The sequence below is a fragment of the Gopherus flavomarginatus genome, chromosome 4, assembly GCF_025201925.1.
Source record: "Gopherus flavomarginatus isolate rGopFla2 chromosome 4, rGopFla2.mat.asm, whole genome shotgun sequence".
In the NCBI taxonomy this organism is placed as follows: domain Eukaryota; kingdom Metazoa; phylum Chordata; order Testudines; family Testudinidae; genus Gopherus; species Gopherus flavomarginatus.
In genome coordinates, this window is record NC_066620.1 from 44,532,450 (window position 1) to 44,559,908 (window position 27,459).

General features: G+C 40.2%; 1 protein-coding gene across 16 annotated transcripts in view; it reads left to right on the forward strand.

Annotated features, from left to right (window-relative positions):
- Positions 1 to 2,907: 2,907 nt before the first annotated feature.
- Positions 2,908 to 27,459, forward strand: part of TRERF1 (transcriptional regulating factor 1) — a 145,626-nt gene continuing 121,074 nt past the window's right edge. For 6 of the 16 annotated variants that reach the window (XM_050951754.1, XM_050951757.1, XM_050951753.1 and 3 more), the window contains exons 1-2: positions 2,909 to 3,112; positions 3,601 to 3,808. The gene's annotated coding sequence lies outside the window, so the exon portion shown is untranslated. Of the gene's footprint in view, positions 3,113 to 3,600; positions 3,809 to 3,981; positions 4,151 to 27,459 lie in introns of those variants that run through there. The other 10 variants (XM_050951761.1, XM_050951760.1, XM_050951758.1 and 7 more) reach the window with 5 other exon arrangements.

A 27,459-nucleotide genomic window follows, 5' to 3' on the forward strand; every position in this document is an offset into this window, starting at 1 on the left:
TTGGTTGTGTGGTTGAATGGAAAAATACCAAAATCTTAAATGATAGAAGGAAATAGAAGTGCAATTGTCAATTGGGGGACATGACATTTTTTCCCTGATCTATACTGTCAACAAAAGTGATCTCTCATTAAGATTAAATTATTAATGACAGTGGTACAGGGTGACCATATTTCCCAAAGGGAAAACGGGACACCACATGGGGCTGGCCCCTTCCCTGTCCCCCCTTCCTGCTCCCACACACGGGGCTGGCCCATGCCCTGTCCTCCTCCCCACCCCTATGCAAGGCTTTCGTCAGAGCCCAGCCTGCTCCCAGCCTGGGGCTGGCATTGCTCCTTGCCTCAGCTGGTGTTGCCCAAACCCAGCCCACCCCTTGCACAGTTGTAGCTGCTCAGCTGAACCATGCCCCCATCCCCCACAGGGCTGGCATCACCGCTTGCCCCTCTGCACATTCCTCTGCATTCCAGAAGGGGTGCATGCATTTTTTTTTTCAAAAGTGGGCATTTGGCCTTTATTGCTCTTGCATATGCAACCAGAGAATCTATATAATGGCATGAGGTGAGGATAAGTAACCCTTCTAAAAGAGAAAACATAAATGCCCACGCTGGGGCCCTGATTCTGTTCCAATCTGAATTGTTTTGTCACTGTCACTCTTTTCACGGGAAGTAGGACCTAGAATCATCATAGTCAGCAATTTCTTCCCTTTTCTGATGTTTTCCTACAGCAACCCACCTGCCATCCAGGGGTGAAAGTAACTTAAAGGACTTGCTGGTACTCCAGAGTCCTGCGGAGTGGGAGGGTCCTCAACCAGAAGAGGCGTGGCCTCTATCGGAAGAGGTGGGGCCTTTAAATCCCCAGGCTTTTAAATCAGGATTTAAAGGGCTTGGGGATTCTGCTGAAGCTAGGAGCCAGGCCCTTTAAATCACCCCCGGAGCTACCAGCTGCAGAGGTGGCTAGGAGCCCTGGGGTTTGGAGGGGTGAAAGTAATTTACATTTCTTACCCACATGGTCCAATCACAAGCAACTCACCTCTCCTATGTACTTCATGGATCCCTCCCATTGCATGACATAGATAGAGAAACTAAAGCTACTACTACTACTACTACCAGTACTGTCTGTAATAAAACTTTACTATTGGAATAAGCCTGAAAAAGTGAAAACTCACTGTCCAATTTTTCTACGTGTCTTCCCTCCTCCTCCAGCCAGGCTGTGGACACTAGGCTCCATGCTGTCTCCCTGCCTGGCATTGAGCAGCAGCTATAGGGGTTACCTTCTAGCTAGCAGCAGGGAGACTGGCTGAGGGAGAGAGAAGCCTGCCTCCTGCATAAGAACAGTTTAAACTCAGCTGTTCCCTGCACGGTTCAGTAACATTTCGAAGAGGATCTGCAGGCAGTTTGGACATCACAACCATGATCCTCTGCTGGGGAGGGAATGGGATAGATTTGAACTTGGAAATAGTTCCTGATTTTGATTGTGTTTTTTGTGTACAGGAGATCCCCTCATCCCGAGGGCAGAAAAGAACTGCCCCTGCCATGGTCACACACACCCTCCCCACCCCTGGCCCCTCAACAACTGGGAGTGAATTTAACAAGGATGCCAGAAACAGCTTCTAATACTCTGCAAGCTAGAGCCTAGAGGAGAACCCCTGCTGGGAGTAGGGGAGAGGAATGCAGAGCGTTGTCTGCAGCCTGGCTGGAGGAGGGAGAGGGAGGAGACAGAAACCAATGTGACAGTGAGCTTTCCTGTTCCATCTGCTTTTATTAGCCCTGGATTTAAGCTGTGCAGCCAAATGCTTGTATTTGTTGTATATATTAGTATTGGAGACAAGATCCCCTTATCCCGGGGGGGGGGGCAGACAAGGACTGCCCCTGCCATAGTCAAACACACCCTTCCCACTCCCCCCAGCTATTGAAATTAACAAGGATGCCAGAAACCACTCCTAACCCAAGGGCTGAACCACTCAGGGAACAGCTGAGTTTAAACTATTCTTAATACAGGGGGCAGGCTTCTCCCTCTCTGAGGCAGTCGCCTTTTCTTACAGGTCTGGGTACTAGCTTACTTTCACCTCTGCTACCATCTCTCAAGGGCCTAGGAGAGTGACTTCACAGGGGCTCTGCAGGGCCAGCGCTGCCATTAGGCGACCCTAGGCAGTCACCTAGGGTGCCAGGATTTGGGGAGGCAGCATTTTGTGCGCTCTCCACAGGGCGCATGGGAGCTTTGGGTTCCGCTCCCGTCACACCGCAAAAGGACCTTCTGCCAACGTGCCGTGGAAAACAGCGGCAGGCAATTGAGCAGCTCAATGACTGTCGCTGTGGCCTGCGGCATTTCGGAAGCGGGTCCTTCTTCAGCGGCGCGATGCGAGTGGAACCAGAAGCTCCCGCGTGCCCTGTGGGGAGTGCACAAAATGCCACCCCCTGAATTCTGCCTAGGGTGCCAAAAACCCTGGCCCTGCTCCTGGGGCTCTGGCAGCTTTAAACCTACTGACATACTGCAAAATCTTCGTAACAATAGGGAAATGCCCCGTGAAACCTGTGCCCAGTGACCAAGCCCCTGCCCCTACCAAGAGAATGCAGTGCGTGCGGAGCTGGACTTAATGCTTCCCGGGAAAATGTGCGGTGGCTACTTGCAGGCGTGATTCAGACGACTGCTGGCCCGAGGACTGGCCTGCTGAGCGACTTAGTGCAGCTTCTACTATCTTAAAAAAAAAAGGCAAAACGCCAGCCAGCCTTAACAATGAGTCCGAAATGCAGGCACCGCCCCGGGGCCGGGGGCGAAGCCGGCCGGCGCGTGGCAGCCCCTGCTGAGAGCACGACGCCTCCACCTGTGCGCGCGCTCGCCAAAATGGAGCGGCGGCGGCGCCTCGGCAGCAGCGAGCGAAGTTCCCTCCCGCAGCCAGCAGCCAACTCTCCCCGCGCCGGGGGCGGAGCCACGAGGCAGAGAGAGGCTCAGGTCTGGGGCGCGCTGCGCCAGTGCACGCCAGCCCAGGAGAGCGGCTCCCTGTGTGTGACCCTCCCCCATGCTGTGCAGTCATGGCGTGAGGCAGGAGAAACTCTTCCAAGAGCTCCCAGGCCGTCATAGCAGCCCCCGGCCCCGCCACCTCCCATCCCAGGAGAGGGTGAGCGCGCCCACACCCAAGCCAGACCTGCCCCGCTTCGGGGGGCGCCCCCTCCCCAGGACTCTGGTCTAAGGCAGTGCCCCCGCCCCCCGCTGCGCCTGTTTCGATGGAGCCTCCTCGCGTTCAGCCCGGGAGCAGCGTGGCAAGCTGCAGCCGCAGCATCGCCCCGTCCAGCCCCCCCGAGAAGCAACACGCGCGGCAGCCTCCGCCGTGTCCCTGGGGAGCGCAGCTGCCAACTCTCCGCCCGCCTCCCAGGGGCTCGGCGGGAGGGGTGGTCCTTAGGCGTCCGCACCTGCGCTGAGTTTGCAGCCCTGAGGGGGTAGCTGGGCAGAGCCCAGCCCGGCTCCCCTGGAAGAGACCAGCCCGAGCGCGTGGCCTGCCCCGTCCCTGCCCCGAAAGCCGCGGGGGGGTTGCGCGGCAGCCTGGGAGGGGGGTTCAGGGCGATCGCTGCCACTGACACCTTGTTACTTCCTGCTTCGCAACCCCAGGGCCCGGCCCATCTCGGCGGAGGGATCCGCTTGCCTCCTCGAGCCTCCGCCCATTTCTGCTTCTGCTTTTTTTTCTTTTGCAAGAAAATAATTTGACAGCGATTTGCTGACACTGGGATTTTGCACCAGAGATTACAAGAAAGACTGCCCCCCAACAACCTCGTTCCCGATCAGCAGACTGGGCGCGCAAAGGGAGATCATGCAAAAGGTAAGTCCAGGTTCTCAGAGCCTTTCCTAGTGAGGGGTTGCAAAGTGTGTGGGGAGGTGGGTGGATCTTTCCACCACTCCTTCTTCGCTCCCAGTGCAATTGCTTAGGGGAGGGTATTGCATGGGGGAAGGAGAGGGAGGAGTATGTTTCCTGGCGGAGCGATATTTGTTTACAGGATGAGATCTGTACTGTAAGTAAAGTAGGACCGAGCAAAGGCAGTTCTGTAATAAATTAGTATTTAAATTGCATCATCGACGCCCCCCCAAAAGGGAAAACTTGTGCCCAGTCCGGCCAGGTCTGTGCTCCCGGATCCTGCATGCACTTGTTGCAGATTTACACCAGGTAGGCAAATGCTTAGCAAGTTTCATTTTGCATTAGCGGGGGCTCCCCTAAATAAAGAAAAAGTTTGCAGCTCACTCTCGCTCTGTAGTGCTGAGTAGGCGAGGCCCTCGCTGCAGCCTCTTCCTTCTGTTGCAAGACATCCCAGCAGGGAGAAGAGGGCAGTCCGGCTGGCAGTTTATTAGTGTCCTGTGCTTGCGCCTTTTTTTTTTTTTTTTTTTTTTTTTTTTGGAAGAGGGGAGTGTGCGCTATGTGCAGGCCTTAGGGAATGTAATTAAAGGAATGTATGTGATAAAGTTCTCAGTCTGTAACCGAGAAACTGCAGGATTCCTTAGGGATGAATCTTTTCACAGGGTGCAATTGTGTCAATGCTGTGGTGTGGCAAGCTACTATATGCGTAGATTTGGCACTTGATAATATGCTGCCATACCTGCCTACAGTGGGAAACAGAAAAACCTGAGATTTTCATCTTGGCCACTCCCTAAATCTCTATCCTACCATTTCTCCTTGGCAAGTGACAAAAAATATTGCCGAAGATAAGTGTGCTTTTAAAATCAGGAAAATATGTTCCAGTACTTTATGATTCCAAAAAATGTGGCTGTTAGAATTGCCTTTTTGCAGCCTGTCTGTAGATTTTCCTCCCATATCCTATTCAGTGTTACATTCAGAGCTGCAATACTGAAAGTCCAGATACTCTGGAGGCAGGCCCCAAAGTTTGAAAAATCCCTATTTCTCAGGCCAAAAGCCTGAAATTAAAAATGGATGTATGCTGTGGGCTTTGCATTTAAAAGGGGTTTGAGCTTGATGTGCACCCCTGAAAAGGGTTTAGGATTTAAAGTAATGAGGGCTGGTGGTGGTTGCTTCTTGGGGAAGTTGGAAAGGGATGTGGATTCAGGTTCTGAAACATTTTGCTGTAGCTATACTGTGATCTCGTAGGGCAAGATAATGGCTTGGTTCCTACTTAATGGCCAGTAAATAGCTTGCAAATATTGGAGAAGAAATGGTACTTTGAATTAGCTGTACAGAGTGGCTGACAAAAATCAAGTGTTTTGTGTTGCATACTTGAAATATTAATTTGCTAACTTATTTCCATGTATGTGAATCTGTTTCTAACAAGATCACATTTAAGTTTTCTATCTGAGATTATTGTCTAAACAGGCTGTTGCAGCTGAATCGCATGGTTGCATAGGAATGTATTTTTTGTTATTTTTATTCTTTGGAAATTATACATTATTGCTTTCCTCAGATAAGGAATGTACAGTAAACTGGTCACTGTCAGTGATTTTAAGTACTTAAGTTTGTGGTCTCTTGAAATGTGTGGAGTAAGGAGCAAAACTCTATACAAGATGTCTAAATACGAGACAGATATTTTACAAGTAAAATTAATAATCAGCTAATAAATGGATAATGCTTGCTTTCTTCTTCCTCTGCTTGCTTTATAGGTTAGTTGTTCATGTCTATCAGTCTGTTAGCTACACTTGACTTTTCACATGTAAACTTTGCAAATTTTGTACTTTAATAAATTAATACATTTTTTCTGTGCCAACAAATTGCTTAAGATAGGTGCAGATCTTTACAGACTGAAATAACAGAGCTTTAGAAAATGTGAATAATAATGAAACTATTTGTGAGAAAATGTTGTGATTATTTTAGTTGCCAGAGACATACAAGTTTAACCAGTAATTAACTGGTTAAACTTGTATGTTTCTGGCAACTAAAATATTACTGTAAGACACCAATATGGAGTGAACCCTGCACAGGGATCCACTCATGTGGTGAACTTTGCAGGGTCAGAGCCTAAATATTTTCCTTTCTCAAAACGTGTAAATATGTTTTGTGCCTTAATTAAATAACCTGTATTTATGGTTTCATTGTATGGATAAACCATTTGTATGCATAGTTCTCATGCATAGAACATTTTTTGTATCATTTATTTAATTTGTGGTCTTGACTGGACATTAATTGGCCTGGAACAGAGCTATTTCTCTGACATCCTTGGTATTACAATCTTATGGGTATTTTAGATAGATGAAAGAAAATTCAGGCATTTATTAAATTTCGAGGCCTTGACTACCATGCTACTTTGAGCCACTCCTTTTGAGGTATGTTCACTTTTGTATAAGGTTTGTTAAGGCATACATTTAACATCAGATGTACTGTTTGGTTCAAATACTCTATATATGTTATGGGACTTTGAAGATGTTAAGTTAAAAGGTTTTGTTATAAATAAAGAGAGTGTACAGCTTAACAAATAGGCTTTTTTAAATTTAGTTAAATGATTTCCTCTATCACATGAAAAAACTGCATTAGAAACATTCCTTAGGGTCACATTTGTGAATTACCAGTTAACACTGTATTTTGAGAGAGTTAAAAGTCAATACATAAGACATGCACACAAGTTATGTAATTAACTAATATCTTTTTTATCCTTTCTGCTATGCTTCAGTAACAGAGCATGTTTATGTAACAAAATGAAACCAGAGAACTTCAGCAATAAACTGAGCAGTGTTCAGAGGTCTGACTACCTAGTCAAACTAACAAGTGACAGACTCTATATAAAAGAAAAGATGTGAATAATGGAGCTTTAAGGACAGAAGTTTTTTTTTTTAAATGAGCTGTGCAGTGGGAATTTTACATGAGTATGCAGTGCAAAATCAGGCCCTTAGGTGAAATGATAGGGCCAATCTTGATCACATTGTTGTAATGTCTATTCTGCCATTGACTTCAGTGCAGGATCAGGCTGTTGAATAGTTCACTAGATGTCCTTCCCTGCTGTTTGACCCATTGGAAAATGATATGGTATTGAGTAAATAAACCAGAACATGACTAAATTCTTTGTCTGATGTTAAGTGACTCATTTTGCATTGGGATGGCATCAGGCTTTATTTCCTATTCATTTATTGTTTTAGGTCTGTATATCGTTCTTGGTCACATGCCTCCAAGTGCATTACAATGTTAAATAACATAAAATATGTACATGTTTCAGTTTAGGTTTATTTCTGTGGCAGGCACGTCCATTTAACTAGGAAGGTAGTTCCTAGGTTTTTAAGTAAGATTCCATCAGTTTAATTTTTCTGGCTAGTTTAGTCTTTTCAGGAATCCAAGAAGTAACTATCGTTATTGGAGTGGTTAATGTAACTCCCTCCATAACAGGTGGAGAATAGGAGAAAAATGTAAGGACGTTATTCCTATGTCCTGTGTAATCATGGAGTAATGCAGTATTGAGACATTTTTATTAATGAGAGAACATCAACATTTTTCTAAAACTTGATGATAAACTCCCTATTTTTGCAAAATATTTTGCTGTTTGACTAGCTGCATTTAGGCTAGGGACAGCAGCTCAGTATAAGCTCCACCCCCTCCTTTTTTTTTCCCTCAACCTAGCCGTGCTCCTTAAAGGTTGGGAGCCTTGAACCCACAATGTTTTCATGGAGGTTCTTTGTCAGAGCCAGGAGTGGGGAATGATTTTGCTTGAGCTCATGTTCTCAGCCGTTCCTCATGTACTGGCCTGGTTTTGTCAATATCCATTCAGATTTCTCCCACTTTCTGCTTGGGTTTTGATGGAATGATTTAGTTCTGAATTAAAACTCAAAATACCCTATTTTCACAGTATGAGGCTTACTCTGTTGTGAATAGTTTAAAATTTGGTTTTAAATCTGCCAGAAATTTAAAATCTTATGTTATTTTGGCAAAACATTTGAGAAGAATGTTTGTTCTCTCTCTTTTGATAGTTCAGCAGTACAGCAGCGAAACAAAACACTGTTCTCAGGTCTGTACTGGCATTGGTATATGAAGATGTCTTTGTGACATGGCAGTGCCATTAAAAAGACACTGCCTTACTGTATAAAAGATGTGTTGTTAGCTCCATTGAAAACATGAATTTAAAAAAATGAAGGTGTGATAGTTAGGAAAGAGGAGTTTTCATTCCCCCCCACCCCCCAATAAAAAACTCCTAGGACAGTATTGGCACCAATGACGAAGCTTAATCAAAATTGCATTTTTAAAACTCTAAAATATTGTTTGACACTGTTAGATACAGATAGAAATACAATCTGTGCCCATATACTAATTCTCTCTTTGTGATTTCCATACTACAAATGTTTAACCACTTGAATAACTTCATTCATGTGAGTAGTACTATTGACTTTAATTACGTGAATAGTCCCACTAAAGTTACACAGATGCTGGAGTGTTTTCCGAATGGGGGTCTTCAGTTTAAACCAAATACCTAAGGAAGCAAATTCCAGGTATTTAGCCACATTCAGTACTATAAAACCCATTTTTACATCATATTTAGCTTTGAGAAATGTATTAAAATTCTTTTAATCAATTTCAGGGTAATAGCGGAAATCCTGCCTTCTAAGAGAAACAGAACATAGCACATTCAAATATATTTTAAGAAGGGCTGCTCTTTCTTTAGAGAGTATGGCAAAGCATGGCTCAAAGGATATTTAAAAAATAAAAAAAATGCTTTTCTCCTTTTTTTGGGAGAAAATAACTGAAGAGATCCAGTGTGGTTGCTCTTCAGTGGCACATAGGAGTGTGTAGCACTTGTGTACAATATTCTACAGTCCCATTCTACGTTGTTGGGAGCATATTTGCCCCTAGCTCTTAGGCAGGTGCAAGGAACAGCTTGCCCATTCATAGAATGTATAGATCTAGGGAGTTGTTGAGTCTGGCCCTGGCAAGAGACTGGAATGGGGGATCCAGTTGGTCAATGAATCTGTATAGGCCTGGATCCCTAAACTCTCCTAAGGCAAGTAGAAGTTTAATATTAATGTCCAGCAACTTGCTCTGAAGGAGTGAGCAATGGTCGTACTGACACTGGGTCATTGAAAGTGGTAGTGGGTAGTGTAGAAAGAAGAATAGTGGACTCTTTATTTCCAGTGGAGTACTCTTTATTTATACTGCCCCAATTAGCTGTGTCCAGGAACTGCCGTGACCCTCCAGACCAGGGCAGAATTTGTCCCCAGAAAGTACTGTATTATAGTCTGCCCTTAAAATAGGCTTGGCAGAATTATTAATGTTATCCACCAAAATTATATTTAAAATGTTTATTTTAAGCACTTTTTTCTATTATGTATTTAAATTTTCACAGTTGTGGGAAATTATGGGGGGTTCAGACAATGAGGACATCAGAGAATAATTATTTAATGACATTCAGTGTTGAGATTAAAAAAGCTAAAGCTTTATAACTGTTAAAACACAAATTGGCAATATCTTGTCAAAATATACATAGTAAATCACCTTAAATCAAGTGCAATAAATTCTCAAGCACCATTTTTCTTACTTTGCATATCTGTATATTTTGATTATCATCAATGGAAATATTTTTCCTCAATTTGTGTTTGTATAGTGAAATCAGTATTTATCTACATTCTCCAATTAAAAAATCTAATATTTTCAGGTCCAAATATGCATTCTTAGTTTTGCCAACTCTCGTGAGTTTGTTGTGAATCTCATGATATTTTGTGAGTTTGTTAACGTCCAAGTTCCTGCAGTTCTGTAAATATATGATCTCGGCTTTCATTATTTAAAAATAAAAATAAAAAATTGTAGCCCTCATGGTTGCAGAGACAGGCTGAAAATGTGACCTGAGACTGTCCTAAAGGCTCAAAACCAAGAAGGCAAATGAAGAGAGCTCACAATTACTATTTTTTTAAAATCTTGTGATTTTTTTTTTTAAGACAATCTCATGTTTTTTTGGGGCTTGACCCATAATTTTTGAATGCATGGGGTTGTCAGTGCTGTATCCTGCAGTATTCTACAACAGTAGTCCAAAACACTCCGTCTTACAGTGGAGATACAGAAATCATCCAGAATGCTGCAGTAGTACTTTTATAAGTGCATTTTGAGGTTCAAAGTGAAATTAGTTTTGTGGTTTTAGCTTACTTTGTAATGAAGTGTGATACAGATCACGCAAGCAGCCCACCTAAGTTTGCATAGTTATCTAGTTCTGTGTTACAGAAAGACCCAAGATACTGCTATTATGTAGACTTGTATGAAAAGCTATTTTTTTCCCCACATCACCATTAGAAAATTTGTCAAATTTTTATCTGGAGCACTGAGTTCTTCAGTACTCTTCACTGCCATAGCATGCCTGTGGGTAGGTCATTTTCTGCGCCATATGGGCACAAACAAATATTAAATTTTCCCTTCCCGAAAATAAAAGACATTTGTTAATATCTCACATTTTCTAGTGTCTAACTTTAGTCTAAATAGAAAACAGTCAATCTTTTTCCCCCTTGTCAGCTGCTCATTCTAAGATTTCTGAAAGAGGCTGAGTTGTGATGTGTCCTTGAAGTGCTGTGTGGAAAAAAACTGTGCAATACTTTTGTCTCTATTGAAGCAGCATTGCTATTTTTTGATACCTGGATTTTTTTTTTTAAGATACCTTATGCATGCTAATGGGTGGAGGGAAAGTTGTGACTAATAGCAGGATTTTTGGGGGGGCCCTATGATAAAACTGGCGAAATACGGTGTTGGGAAGATATTAATTTGGTAGGTGAGTACAAGTCTAGCAGCAGTTTACCCTAAGCAGTGAGGGATGGTCATATTGACAGCTGGGTCTTTGAGAGTGGCAGTGACTGAGTGTAGAAAAAATAATATAATATGTCCTAAGGGATTCTGTATTTACATTACTCCTGATTAGACATCCCACTTTTTAAGGACATGTGTATGTTTGGAGGTATGGAGCTTACACCATATTAATTTCTCTGTAAATCAAAAGAATACTGTAGAGGTTTCCATGATAGTCATTTGAAAATGACTTTGCTCTCCTGCCCTATAAAGCACCGAGATAACTATAGAGATACTTCAAATTTTTGTTATGTTTAAACACATCCAGGATTTTCTTCTTAAGTTTTATATCTACAGAAAAAAAGTTGCATAACACTTTTCTGACCAAAAAAAGAAAATGTACTGCATCCCTTCGTTTCTCCCTTCTTCTACTTGATGGGGGGAGTTTGCATTTTCCCCAGTCTCCCCTTGTGTATGGGGGGGAAATGTTAGCATTCTCCTTTTATATAAACAATCTCAGGGTTGATGTGTTAAAATGTGGATGCGGAAATCTATCTAAGGCCAGAAGTACAATAGAAACTTTTGCTGGTATAGCAGTGTCAGTTAGGGAAATGTTAGTGTTTTCCTTTTCGTTTTTTGGGTGTCATTTCTGTACCAGCAAAAGCCCTACCGTAGAAGCAGTTATACCAGCATAAAAGTGCTTTTGCCTATATGGTTTATTTCACTCACCTAACTGGGATACGCTGAACTGGCAAAAAAGCTTTCTTGCTGGTTTAAGCTGCATGTACACTAGGAAGCTTTCGCAGGTAAAGATCTCCAGTACAGGCACTTTTAAGTGTAGACTAGGCTGAAGCAGAAGTTCTGTTCTTTCTGAACAGAGTAATGGCTGTCTCCCCAGATGTGCAGTGTTGGATAGGTGAACATCTAACACAATGATCCTGCAGTGGGAATATTCATGTGTGTATAACTAAATCCATCCTTACTTTTTTGCAGGGTCATGTCTTTGACTATGTACTGTACACATAGAAATTGTGAAATAAATATATTTATTTGAAAAGCTTCTCTTGTAGTTGAGTAACCTTCTGCTATTCATACAGAATTAAAATGGTCATCAGTTGGCATGTGAGACAATGTGTAGTATTCAATGTTATCATGTATCCTGTTTAAGTGACTTCAAATGCTTGGTTATTGAACTGTATGTGAAAAATAAAAAACCCAAATTGAGAGACAGTATATTCAATTCTGAAAATGTAGAAGTGAAGACAACTGTTTTAAGGCATAAAAGTTACAATCAATTATTATTCAGTTTGGTCACAGATTATTCACTGTCCTCAGACTAGTTAGCAGTACATGAAGGAAAACTACATACATTGTAAATGACGCTGCATATTCATTGGCAAATCTGGAACTTGTAACTCAGAATTGTTGCAGCATCACCAGTGGTAGCAATGGTGGAAAATGTAGGATATTTTTACTGCCATCATGTCCCACCCATTTGTACCATCAGTGGAGCTCCACTAGTGGAAAATTATAGTTCTTGTTTTTTCTAGTGTAGACACAATCTTTTTTAATAGATTAAACCTGCATTTTGTAGTTACTCACTCTTTCAGACAAAGATCAGATTTGTCTTTTTAGTAATGATATTTATTTATTGAATAAGAAATTAAACCTGACCTATTTTTATATGAAGTAATACAGTTTTACTTCTGCTCCCAAACGATACAACTTAAAAGGTCCCAGCCAGCCAGATACGGGTTTTTCTTTACTTCCCGTGTAGGCTGATGGAGCCCTCATGTCCACAAGGCCATTACTTTGGCTCTATTATGAGTTCCTTAAAACTCTTGCCGGTCATATCGTTTTAGTTTGCCTTTTGTCTTGTTTCGTCACATCCCAGTTTTTAGGAGCTGTTCTTACCTTGCAGACAGGCGGTCTTCCTTGAGATGGAGGCAGAACTTGCCATTTGTAATACGTGTGAGAGCATTTCATGTTGTTTCCCTTCTTTGAAGGCTGAAAGTCTCACCTTCGTGATGGCTCCTAGACCACAGTAGAACTTTAAAAAAGACTTCAAGGATCAAAAACAAGACTCCCACTACCAAACCTGCTGCTATTATGTGGCTATATGAAGGCTGTCCTCTTGGTCATCTAATAGCCATTTTTCATTATGTTTAAAATGGCATTAGCAGGTTTTTTTTTGCTTCACGCACTTGGTGTCTCAGGTGCAAAATAGTTTCATTCCTGTCCCATCTGCTATATTTGTGTGTTTTCACCTTTGAAGTACAGATACTCCTCCGTATTTCGAAGGAACACCAGTGTATTTCAATATACCACCACAAAAGCAGCAGTAAGTGTTAACACATATTGTATGGTGCAGGTCTCGACAAGGGCTGATATTTTAGTTGTCTGTTCAGCATCCAGTACTGTTCAAACTCAACTGAATGTCTCCCACGTAGGTAGCTGCTTGTGTGTGTGTTCTTCTCTGTTTTAGTATCTGTAATTTCAGTATATACTTCCAGAATTATTACTTTTTTTGTTGTTGCTCATTTCCAATCAGAGATTAAAGATAACTGATGGAAATACACTAATTGTGATTTCCCAGTAATAGTTCAAAAGTGTCTATAATCTGTTTGTTTTCTTAAATGGTTTCTCTACAGACATGGTCTATATTATGGGATGTGTGGGGTTTTTTATTTGTAAATTTTATCTTGCTTAAGAGATATATATATATATATATATATATAGGGGGTAAAGAGAGCCAACAAACAGGTCCTGGGGAAAAAAGGTCAGAAAAACACCTTAGAGATTGACATGTCTTGTAGACATGGTAAAAACGTGAACCAAGGTGCTTCATATAACATATCTGGGGTCCAAGTATGATGCTTCTAAATTGCTTCTGCAACATAGTTGTTGTGATCATCAACACCCAGATCAAAGTAGGGCAGGGAGCACTAATTTGTAGATGAATTTGGGTGCGTATACTGGCATTTTTGCCACCTCTCTGAAGGAATACCACCTGCCATTCCATTGCTTCAAGGTAGGGCAGTTTGTAGGAACATGGCAGTCAGTACTGTTGGATGTCTTTGAACATGAACAATGATGAGTCTGTAAGAAAATCAGTGATTCAGCAGGAATGAGAGGGATTTATATACACCTCCCAAAACTTGATGCCATGATAGTAGGCACTGCATTTGCCAAACCACGAAAGCTTGATAAACTTCTGTTGCTGAACGTGGAAATGTAGGGCTGGAAGGGATCTTGTGAGAACAGCTAGTCCATCACCCTGCACTGAGGCATGACCAAGTATGTGTAGCTCATCCCTGATAGGTGTTTGTCCAACCTGTTCTTATAAACCTACAGTTAAATGGGTTCCACAACCCCTTTTGACCTCAGTAGATTGGAACAACTTGCCCCCTTTTTTATTTCAGATTTCTATCCTGGGTTGGATATAACTTGCAGTGCTTGGGGTGACACTCAGATTTGATGACTGTAACATACCGTGAGAACCATGCATGTCCGACAACATCTGGGAGGTCTGGTTCTAAAACAGCAGACAACTTTTTCAAATGTAAAGTTGTTGTGAATATGAGTTGCTGGCATTATGTTACACCATGTTTATAAGTATGATTTGGATCTGGCTATATGTCAATCTTTGGTTTCAAGGTATACTAGTAATTAGAGCTGGAAAATTTGTGAAAACATAGTAAAGCTCTCTTTCCCCCTTTCAATCCCTCCCCTCCCCCTCCATGAGCAGTAATAGTGCTGAGTTTTTGTACCTTTTCATCAGAAGATCCAAACCCACTTTGTACTATTACAAGGCAGGAATTCCCAGTGTGGTAACACAGCAGGTGGCGCTCCACGTTTAATGGGCACTAACCTGATCAACCATGGATCTCTATAAAATAATAATGTTGTTGCCTTTTTTAGTACAGTAAAAAATACAGAAGGGGAAGCAAAATACATTAAGAGGAAAGGAGAACCACCATCTTTTTTTGAAATTATGAGATTGTAGTGAATTTTAACTGAAACATTCCTAAAGGTGGTGTTATAATAATAGAAAGGAAGGACTATGGGAATATGCCTATTGGGGAAAATGAAAGGGTGATTTCTTTGTTCATATGTTTGAAAATCACAGATGCATTGCAGAGGATGAATTTTATACTTGATCTTGCTTGTGGTAGAAATAAGAGGTTTAAAAGCTATGTTTTAAAAGCAAAAACTGATTTAAGAAATAATGCACCTAAATAGAAAATTCCATAGAAAAATTGTAAAATGACAGAGTTGAATTGTTGCCCTGACTGTTGGTGTATAGTACCTTACTTGTCAAATAGTCCCATAGACGTAGTCTGGCTACTTGCAAATTAAAGTACTATAGAACATGAGCAAGGTGAAAGAATCTGGTCCTAAACTATTTATTTTTAATATGCATTTTTTGTAATTCAGGTTTCAGTAAGAATTTTTAATATGAATGTTTAATATATACGAGTGAATCATACACTCAGTAAGAATTTTTAATATGAATGTTTAATATATACGAGTGAATCATACACACATTGTTTCCACTGATCATAATGGCTTGAAAAAAGACAGCAATGTCTCTTGGATTGGGCGATCTCTGTACTAACAGAGCCATGTTCTCATGTTTATGTTGAGATGTTAAGACCTTAAAGCTGAGGACTTTCTCAGAATAATTTGGGTCCAGTTTATTGATTTGATTTAAAAGAAGAAAATGCAAATAACCCTTGAAGTGATGGCCCAAAACTTGGGAAGTGGTAATCCAGACTTGGTAGAAGTGTGCATGTAGAGCCTTATCCAAAACTCTGACTGACTTCAGCGTGTTTTGGATTGGGCCCACAGGGCCCAATTTTGTAATCTTTACTTATTTGAAGTAGTCTTTCCTCATATGAATAGTTCCATGGACTTCACATGAGTAAGGATTTACAGCATCGGGTCCATAGGTTAGTGCTTCTGTTACATGAGTAATTATAGCTGTTTCTTTTAGCTGCAGCAGTATTACTGCCTACTTTGTAATTATATTCTATAATTTACCTAAAGATAAACTGTCAAGTTTAAACCCCACACTGTGCTTTCCATAAATGTTGTTTTCACATGTAGCACTTAACTTCTAGATTCTTCCAGGGAATCTTTAAAACTAATCCTTTTAAGTCATGAGAAATAAGAAAATAAAAAGAACGCAAATTCTGAATTCCATCAGCTGTAAAGCTGTCTGTACCAATTCTAATAGCATACAGTGCATGCTGCTAGTGTTATTTCTGTTAGCAGTAAACCAAGTTCGTACTTTTTGGAGGTGTACATATTTCACATATGTATTGTGCAGTTTAGCTCTTGAAACTTCTAGCTGAATGTTGACAATCAGTACAGTTCATTCAGTAGCATGGCCAGCTGTAAGCAACAGCAGATACTATCTGTGCTGGGATCCCCCTATTATACAGCAGCCCTTCAAAGGAAGCAGGACAAAAATATTTTTTCACAGTCTAGTGGTGGGCATGATGGCACCTGTTCTGCTTTTTGTGGGGAATCTAATAAACTTTAGGCCAGCCCTGTACTGTAGTATTAAGCTCTTGAATCTGCTCCGTTGAAGTTGGTGGGAGTTTTGTTGTTGATTTTTAGGAGGAGGAGTATTTGGCCTTCTGGATCAGGTTAAAAAAATAAGAAAGAAAGAGAGCCTCAATTTTCATGTGAATGAAACAAACTTTCAGATTGAGTCAGTGACACACATACTATGTATGAAGTACTGGTAAGTCACTGCTTACTGTAAATCTTTATGATGCTTGGCAGATGTATATCTGTGCTAAACTACAGTTAGGTGACTTTGTAGTTGGGGAACTTAAGTAAATATTATTTCCACTGTATATTCAAGTTAAAAATACTCTGAGACATATAATTTACTGAGCTAATGGCAGAAAGAAGTGTTTCAGCTATCTCAGTGGTGTTTTCTGTCTTAACCTGTGAAACTGTGGTATGAAAGTTAATAAATTATGCAACAAAATTTTTAGAAACTTGTGCTTACATGTTATTAGTCCTGAGCATTGTTCTGCCTGTCCTGTGTAGGTAGGCTTAATTTTTATTGGGAAGTCTTCCATTTGCTTTAGTGTAAAACACCAAATTCTGATGTGATGGTAGCAGTGCTGCAGTTATAGAAGAGCTCTGTTTTTCTATTATAAACTCCTGTTTCCATTTGCCAAGTTAAAACTTTAGGAAAATTACTCTTTAGTGCACAACAGATGTACATGGCAGTTTACAAATACTTAAAGCAAAGTCCCTGCTTGGAGGAACTTACATTTGAAAAAATACTTTTTTATGCAGTGGAAACTTTTTGGTTAAATTGTGTGGCTGCTTTTGAGTTATCCGAGCATGATAAAAGTAACTTTCACACTTTCAGAAATTTTCAGTGGTGTATTTTTTGAATTCATCTAAACTTGGTTTAGATCAGTTCTAAGTTTTGTTTAAATTTTTAGCTAGACAGTTTAATCACCCATAGATCCTCACATCTCTTCCAGTCTTTATAATTTCTGTAATTATTTTGATCAGTCGCCTCAAGTTGTCCTTACTCAGTTGTTAACTTCAGCTATATTTGTTACAAAATCTCTTCAACTGAGATTAGAGTGGACTATGACAAATTACTTTGGAGAGGAAGTAATTCAAATATCTCTTTGAAGACCGAGGGCCAAGATCATTGTTGGCATAATTGAGTGTAATTCTGTTGAAGTTACACCTGCCTACACTAGTGGTTTGGCACGGTTCTCAGTCTGATTTGGCTGTATGGCATTGATAAAGTTCTCTGAAGATCAGGAATGTGAGGTTGAAATAAGTTGTGAAGTTCATTTTAACGTTTTGGTTTATCTTGCACAATCTCATTGAAATTGATGCCAAACAGTCTACATATCTGTGTGAGATCTTGGAACTAGAAAGAGTTCCATGCTTCCCATTTCTCCTCTCTTCCCCCTAAGGATTTTGTACAAAAATCAGATGACATCTTATCTCAGTCCCTGTGCAGATCTACTTGCTGTGTTATTAGCAATGTGCTAGGGCTATATTGTATATTTACTTTCACACATTGAAATAAAAGCAAGTGCATTTATTTCATTGGGACAATCAAAATATATGATGACGTACACTTAAATTGCTAACTTCAACTTAAACACACACTTGTGGGCTCATCTGAATCTTGTACGATAAATGCACATTGGAAAACAAGGCTTAATCTAAAACCCATTGTCATCAATAGATTTAAGTGGGTTTTAGATCAGGCTCTCAGTGCATAAAAATCAAGGTTTTTCATTCTTGCACAGTTTCTATTTTTAGATCACTCCATTAGCCTAGCTTTCTTTCAGCAGCATCCATATGGGAAAAATAAGGTAGGAGGAAATTTAGATATATTCACATAAGAGGGAGCACGAGTGTGCAGACGCATATCCCTGGGTAGTCTCTGAATATTGTTGTGTAGGAGGAAGCTATCTAGGCCGAATGTTAGATTTATCCTTCATGTTTGTTTAAACTGTAAAGTGCTCGGATGCTCTTGGAACAGGCACAATATAAAAATGTAGACAAATAATAATTTTGCTTTGCTGGAATTTAAAGGAGCAATGTTTAATTTTTGTCCTCTGCAAGAATAAATTATTGGAGCAGGGATTAAAAATTCCCAGATCATTTCCCATCGTTATGTCCATCATAGGAGTTCATTATGTTGACAGACTGCCGTGGGTAAAAATCAGACAGTTTTAAGTATGAAAATATATTTGTTGTAAATTTAGTGTTAGTAAAAGGTGCCAGATTGACAGTTCTGGAGGCTGAAGTCCTGTTTCTCCTTGGAACAGGGGCAGAAGTGCCAGCTCACATAAATGCTCAGTCCTGACTTGGCGAAGTGACTTCTGGGGGGTGAGAGTCAATAACTCAGTTTGTGTCTATTTAAATCCTCTGAAAATGTGGTGCTGGTTTGTGATGGGCGCACTACTCCACAGGAAGCTATTGAAACTACTGAAAATCATTTTACATAGGCCATCTAAGAAATATCTGGTACCACCACAGTTGCATCTTTTGGTCCTCACCAACCGGCGCGGGGATGGGACCCCAGCAACCCTACTCCATTGCCAGTCTCACTGGTGCATTCTGTCTTGTAGTCCCTCCTTGTCTCAGTTGTAATGGTGCAGCTGAATACTTGCCATTCCTTCTGCAAATCTGTTGTGGACTTTTAGCAAAGTGCAATAGACCACTAAGTGGTCCTCAGCTGGTAAAAACGTTAAGTCATTACTGCCCTGGATTGGATTTGGACCAGTGATTTGGAGGTAAAGAGATCTAAGATTTAAGGGCCATTGGAGACTTAATTTCCCTGAAACCTACTTTTTGCAGTTTTGGCTGAAAATTAATACAACATGAAGCACATATGGAAATGGCAGATACTGGTTTTTTTAATCATTGCTCTGATTTCTGAAATTAAGCAGAAAGGAGTTTGGAAGATCCTGCGCAGAACTCAGATGATACAAGTTATTGTACAGTCATGTGCTCAACTGGTCATTTTAATCTAGGCACATATCTAATAACCTGAATCCCAACAGAAAATTGGGTTGCAGAAGAGAAAGATGAACCAAATGGGGTAAACTGATGATAAAAAAATCATTATTATAACTTTATGTATAATATAAACTGTAACTCTCTACTTTGCTACTGATCTCTACTATTTTTTATATTTCTCTCCTTGTTCTTTATGTAAGAAAATAATTTGTATTGTGGTCAGTTCTGTTTATTTTTATTTTGATAAAATGTTGGTAACTGAAAATTAGGTTACACGACCACAGTATCCCCTGTCTATATTACAGAATTTTCCATATCAGGACGCTGTGTAGTAACATTATTTGGTCTTGCCTATGTAGACAGAATATGAATTCACTAGAGTTGCATCTACTTATGCTAGTGGTGAATTTGTCTCTGAGGTTGAAATATAGTTCCAGACCATGGTTTTGATGACATAGGCTTTATCTTGCAATTTGTCTATGCATGGAGCCAGTGTCATTCAGCATTGATGCAGTGGTGCATCTGGGCACAGTCAGTTGGGGCCATGGTTTGTCCTGTTTGACAAGCAAATCTTCAGTCTTACGGTACAATAATATGTAATTTACTGACATTAAATTCTGTAGTATAGACTTGCCTTAAGTATCTATTGTAAAAATGACTTGACCTATTTAATACCACAAGCACGGATATTAAACTGGTACTTATCTTTTCCTCTTTCTTTTTGTATTAATTTGGAGGCAGATACTGTACCAGTTCAGAGTATGCTTTATCCAATTCACAGATATTAAAGTTGCATCTATGATTTTGTAATTGAAAAACATGTATACTATGTGATAATTTTGTTTTATATGTTCATATTTCTAAGTATACAGTTGTAAACAAAATAAACTCAGAAAACTGTTACAGAAAAAGAACATTTGGACAGACTTGGAAGCCAATGGATTTCTACTATACAAAAATATTGAAACATTTACAGAAGTTTTTCTTTTCCTTCATTTTTGTTCCTTTTTAAAAATTATGTATCTCTAATTTTTTGTGTCTATTGCTGTTTGGCCCTTTCTGCTAGATTGAGCCTCTTATATTTAAAAAAAAACAAAGAAACAATTGAGTTTGATTTATAAAGCAGTGCATGGGAAGGAGGTGCAAAAATCCTGTTAAAAATGGCAGTTCTGCACCTACTGTATTCCCTTAGAACTAGGCTCAATATATTTTAAACTCAGCCTTTTAAAAATTATGAGAGTGCTTCTAAAATATCACAAAAAATCCATAAAATTAGAACTTGGCTTTTTAAAGAACACCAAAATTCAGCTAATGCTTGTTCAGAATCCCCGTTGTTTGCCTCAAATATTAAACTAAATCAGCCCATTTTAGAGCTGCTTATTGCCATTGAAAAGTTACAAATTTGAGTCTTGTGGAATTGCATGAGTGTATCGAAAGGCAGAGTTTTGACTCCCACAGAATGAGTGTATTTGTAGGTGTATAAGCACACGTGAATAAACATACACACACGTTTGTAAGCTTTTATTGTACTTCATCATTGCTAGCTGCTCTGCTTAGCGCACATTACGTTATTAGAGGAACTTGTACATAGGCATGCAAATAACTGTAGAATATATTGTTCAGTTCTACAGTATTTTTACGCAGTTGATGTATTCGGAAGCATGTAGCAGTAACGTTACATTGCAGATAAATGTGTCCTTGTGCTCATAAATGCTGAAGTGAAGCTTAAAGGCTCGTGAAGCAAGATGTGTTTGTAGTAGAGTGAAGTGTTTTTATTTATTTATTACATATATAAGTGAGTTTATTTGCCTTCCTTATAAGACGCATACATACAAATTATTGTAAAAGTGCCCAGACAAATTCTAGCCAAATGCAGTATAAGTAAAGGGTTGCCATCAAGAGGAATGTCTCAGATCTACAGTATCTTGGCTTCCTGATGAAGTGTTTTATAGTAGAAAGATACCCCTTATTCAGTTCCAAAGGAATAGAAAAAGAAATGGTGAGTTCCCATGTGGGTGGAAAAGGGTCTGCATTCTTTAAAAAGGAAGTGGATAGACCAGGGGTAGGCAACCTATGGCACGCGTGCCAAAGGTGGCATGCGAGCTGATTTTCAGTGATGCTCACACTGCCCGGGTCCTGGCCACCAGTCTGGGGGTTCTGCATTTTAATTTAATTTTAAATAAAGCTTCTTGAACATTTTAACCTTATTTACTTTACATACAACAATATTTTAGTTTCTATTATAGACTTATAGAAAGATACCTTCTAAAAACGTTAAAATATATTACTGGCATGCAAAACCTTAAATTAAAGTGAATAAATGAAGACTCGGCACACCGCTTCTGAAAGGTTGCCGACCCCTGGTATAGATCTTTAAGGTTTAGGGAATCGGGTGCCACTATCCCTGCTTCATAAAAAGCAGACTTCCCAGGCTGTGGAGGACTTTACAAGATAGGCTGTGGGAGAGTGCATCCACACCCCTTTCCTGTACCCACACAGAGTACAAATATTCCACCTGTATTTCAGAGAGAGTTCTTATGCTTAAGTCCCCTCCTTTTGACAGGTGGGGGTTACTACTCTGCTGCTATGTGACACCTCTTTCCTCCAACCAGCTGTGCTCCCTCAGCTCCTTCCTCCTTTCCAAAGTCAGTACCAGAGAGCAGCTGAGGGTGGGGAGAGCACTGATTAGAGAGAGTCTTGGCAACTGGCTTCACTTGTCATGAACTGAAAAGGCCAGTCTTGGGGGTGCCTGGGAGCCAGAGGCTGGTCTGGAAAGCTGGAGGTTTAGGTGGGTTTAGCTGGGAGCTGTGGAAAGTATGATGGTGTGTTAGTTGAGTAACCTGAACATTTGTGCTGTTTTTCTCCTTTTGAGAGGGGAGTTGTGGTTTATTTTTGGGGGGGACATTATTTATTTGTTGAACACTGACAGTGGTGGGTGTCCTGAGGAGCTTACAGTTTAGAAATGAATGTCATGGTCCTGAGGTACTTCATGAGCGATGAACTCTACTGAATCAAACTACTTGAGTTGGGCCCAAAATTGTAGCCTGGTCACAGGCTGAGTCCTTCAGGTTTGCTTGTTACGTGGATAATAATTCTATTAGCTTCTAAAATTCCTTCAGGAGCAATGCTGGCAGGCCTTGAGGTGATGTAGTAGCAGATATGGAACCACGTGAGTCAATACTACTTCAAGCAGATGACAAATATGTGGTACCTGGAGGGGAGGATGTCTGTGGTGATCATTCCTAGTAACCACTATTGTATTTTTTGTCACTCTCATGCCAACTAGACACCGGAGGAAACCTCCATCCACTGAGCTAGTGAAATTGACTGCTGTGTGAGCGCACATGCACCTCAAAAACTTACCCCTAGCAGGTCTGTCCTATATTTACACCTTGTCCTGTACCATCCCAGACCTTCTTTGTGTGAGTCCTTAAACCAGTCCCCTCCTGTATGGTAGAGTCAAATCCACAGAATAGCAGGAAAGGAGTGAGGTGTCAGTGGGCATTGCTTGGCTGGTAGATCTCTCTCTCTCTCCTTCTCCCCCCCCCTCCCCTTCCCGCACCCCTCCTTCATGCACATCTTGCTAATGGCCAATAAAACTACCCCCTAAATACTCTCCCACCAATGACTAATTTATTGTTTTTTATTTTGAAAATCTGGTCACCCCAGGCATGTAGTGCAGTACAGCTTTACTTGACTCTGTTCACTCATGCACCCCAAAACCTAGAAAATATAGCTGTGGGGAGAGATAGTGGAAGAGTTTCCATAGGATCGTAGGGAATTGGGGAGCATGCCTCGGAGCTGACATTTCCCCCTTCTGCGTCCCCTGACATGAATAGTTTGAGTTCCCCTCTGCCGGGGAGAACTTAATCTTTAAATGTTTTGTAAAGCATTTTGAGATCTTCTGATGAATGATGCTCCCATGTACATGCAACATATTATTATTTTACCTTGTGTGCTGCTAGAGCAGCTGGAATCAACAGGTTTGGATTTGCTGACTGTCCTACACCATAATCTTCAGAGATTAGGAGGCAGGGCTTCTCCACTGAGATCCTGTGAGTCTGAAATACTCTAAGCCAGTGTTTCCCAAACTTGGGATGCTGCTTCTGTAGGGAAAGCCTCTGGCGGACTGGGCCAGTTCGTTTACCTGCCCCGTCCGCAGGTTCGGCCGATCGCCACTCCCAGTGGCCACAATTCGCTGCTCCAGGCCAATGGGGGCTACGAGAAGTGCAGTCAGCACATCCCTCAGCCTGTGCCGCTTCCCGCAGCCCCCGTTGGCTTGGAACAGCGAACCGTGGCCAGTGGGAACAGCGATTGGCCGACCCTGCGGACAGGGCAGGTAAACAAACTGGCCTAGTCCGCCAGAGGCTTTCCCTACACGAGTGGCGTCCCAAGTTTGGGATACACTGCTCTAAGCCTACTTGTTCATCAATGTAAATTGGCCTAGTAGATGGTCTAGATTTTTCTTCAGTAATTGGCCCAGACTTTTTTCAACGTTCTGTTGGTCTAGGTGGTAGTAGTTTGTTTTTTTGTGATAGCATCTAGAGGCTCCCAACTAAGATTGGGGCTTCTTTATGCCATACTCTGGACAAACACTTTGCTTAGCAAGAGTATCCCTGCCCTAAAGAGCTCACAATTTAAGTAGACAAGAAGAGAAAGAAAGTATTATTGTCCAAGTTTACAGATGGGGTACAAAGTGACTTGCCAAAGGTCATGCAAGGAGACTGGCAGAGCCTGGAGTTGAACTTAGTTTCAGTCCTGCATTTCTGTCCAGTGCTTTAGTCAAAGCGTCATCCATCCTTCCTCACTTGTCTGTTTGTTGAATGTTGGAAATCAGGTTAGTGAAATGTTCTGCAGCTTAGTTTGGGGTTTTATTGAGTAAAGTTGCCTTCAGGTGATATTTTTGTTTGCTATCCAGAGAGCTTTGGGCATAGCATAAATAAAATACAAATATTAACTGCATTCACTTTGGAAAAATAGTGAGGAATACTCAGTGTCCACTGTGTCTCCTTGATTTCAAAATTATAATGAAAGCTACTTGTTGTGAGTAGTGGTTGGCCCAAAACTGGAGTAGCCAGCCATGATGATCTTATTCTCTTAAAATACTTTATTAGTGTCCATTATGCAATTATGTGTAACAATCCTGTATTTTTAACAGGTCCTACGTGCATAACAAATATTAACAAACCTTTCTTTTTTCTCTGCTATTTATACAAATACTTATATATTGTAATATCATAAGCACAATACCTTTTGTGTAAATGTGTGTGTTAGCATTTAGAAAGTATGACTTGTAAAAACTCATAAAGGGCAATACTGCAGTGCATTTCCCCATAATACTTTTAATCATTACTTTTGAAAATATATAATGTTTTATGAATTTGGCTAATAGTTAATCTTAATTTTTTATTATAGTTTTCATGCTAGTTCCTTGAGCTCAAAGAGGCAAAACTTAATTGATCGTTCAATATAGCATAAGAAAAAATACCACTATAGTGGGGAGGGCTTTGCCTTTTAAAAAAATATTAAATGAATCAAAGTCTTAGTCTGAAATATTTTTAGTGGAGTAGTCATTTTTAAACTGTTTTTACCTTGGGCCAGACTTTTAAACGTATTTAGGCATTTAACTTCCTTAAATACTTTAAAAATGTACAATGATGTCTTTGTCTGCCTGCTGTAAATAAAAATAGAATCCACATAACAACCATTCGTAAAGCAGAGGAGATATTTTCGACACTAAGGTGACTCTAAATCACTCATGTGGAGTACAATGTAAGTAAAGTGTAAAATATTGAGCAGAATCACAGTACCAAACTCTAATTGTACTACGTGTATAGAAGTCCATGAAAAATCTAAACAGGGTTAGACTTTAGAAGACTGGAACAAAGATGGTTCTGAGCTGAGCAGTTCTGTTTATTGTAGGAAGAGAGAGCAGAATTAATCTATTTATTAAAAGTATCCTTTCTCGGGCTTGAATGTTTTTCATCACTGAAGTCTCACGTTTTTTACAACCTCTGAGCAGATTCTGATCTCATTTGCAGTGGTGTAGATATAGAGTAATTCTACGGAAATTGATGGTGTTACGCTATATTTACATCAGTGTAACTAAGATCAGAACTTAGCCTCATTTTCTCATTGACTGGAGAAGCCAAATAGTTTCTCAGAAACAGTGGGAAACTGGCTGGCATTAACCGTAGATAAAGTGGGTTCATTTAGAAAATATGTGGTTCCAACAGATCAGTACCTGGGGAGTGCTAGGGCGAAAATGCCCCTCTATTGGTAAAATGCCTCCTATTACCAACCTTATTAGCATAGTATTAGACGTAACATTAGTCAAAAAAACCCCTAACCTCTCGGCAGTCTGACCAAATCCTCCAGATATCCTCCGCTTCACCACATCCACTGTAACATAAACAAGGAGTCGGATTCATGTTTTTAGGACTAGTGGAGAAAAGACACTTAAATAATTTGGAAACTGAATAAGTGGGAGGCTGCTGTTTCATAATGTGAACTACAAAAGCAGCAAAGAGGTTGTTGTCAGTTACTGTGAAAACTGAGTTAGTAATGACCGTTCAGCATTGTTGGCACAAGAACATCTTGTAAAGGAAAAGATATAAATTACAGAAGTGTGTTTCAGTATCATTCTTCTAGTCAGTGAGGGATTTGAATAGGTAAGAAATTTAGGATTTGGTTAATTTCAATTAATTTGAAGAAAAATAGTCAACGAAAACATTGAACAACATTCTTATGCTTTGGCCAATTGTAAACGGTTTTTTTTTTCCTTTTTTCATTTTCTCTTTTTTTTTTTTTTTTGCATTATGACAGTTTATTTTGAGACCTTAACTTTGAAACAAAGCAACAAGCTTGGCTATATAAAAACTTTATTAGTTTTAAAATTGCATTGAAAATATATGAATGCAGACTTTGAAGTGGTTGTGACACTCGCTATCTTGTCTTAAGCTTGAGTCAAGATTTCACACCAAAGAGTGCAGAAGAGATAAGCTGGCCTGTTGCTCGCTGCCGCTTATTTCTTTTTTTTAATTGCAACATCTTTGTTTTTAGAAACCCTCTAGGGACACCATTAATGGCAGTTTCGTGGGATTGGGCCCCAGTTTTTGCCCTGTCGGCAGCCTTTGTCTGATGGAATTTTTTTTATAAATTGCACATACCCAAGTATTATGAAAAGAACAGGAGTACTTGTGGCATCTTAGAGACTAACAAATTTATTTGAGCATAAGTTTTGTAGGCTGAAACCCACTTCATCGAATGCATGTAGTGGAAAATTCAGTAGGAAGATATATATACATACATAGAGAACATGAAACAATGGGTATTACCATACACAGGTAACACCCATTGTTCTGATGTTCTTTTTGCAGATACAGACTAACACGGCTGCTACTCTGAAACGTGTCGAAGTATTATAGTGTACATGAATACTAGAAGTATAGTAAATAAATCTTTAATACACTATTTAGTTTATTTGATTGTTCACAGTAAAGTTGTGGCAGTGGCACCACGCTCACTGACCTGTCGTTCAAAAATCTTGTCCTGAATCCTTGTCCTGATACTGAAATGCTGTAGAATCAGTAATATAATTTTTGTTTGAAAGAATGAAAAGCAAAGAGGAGAGATAGTAACAGGAAGTGGAGATGTAAACTGAGCATGCTTCTGAAAAGCTTTTAGAAAAATGCCAGTTATTTTGCAAACGATGACGCTATCTTGAGTTTATTATATTAGCCTTTTAACGTCTTGGTAAAAAAAGAATGTGTGTGCTGTAATGAGTGTCACCACATTACTAGCTTTTACAGTGATACTTTGGTTGAAATTTTACCCAGGCTGGTTACAGTAAATTGTCTAAAATGGTTTCTGTTTTATCAGTGACTTGATTTGATGGGAAGAAATGAGAGCTATAGCTTTGTTCAGCAGCATTTTCCTTTTCTGAAGGATAGTTTTTCTCCCCTCCCACCTAAAGCAGATTCTTTCAGGTGTTTGAAGTTTAAAGCCCATGTGTGTTGTCAGATGAAAACCTTTGTACCCGAGATAAGTGTAATCAGATTCTTTACATGTGGTAATCTTGTTTTGGTATAACATTATAATGAAATTTGTATGTCTTAAAGTGCAGTAATACAATATAACTTAAAATTCACATTCCAGAAGTAGTGGGTAACTTGATGACATCTTTGGCAGGAAAATAATGGTTTAACCCATTCCTGTCCTCTGGTTATGTATTTCCCATGGCTGTGCCTTTTCAGGCTGCTACTTTG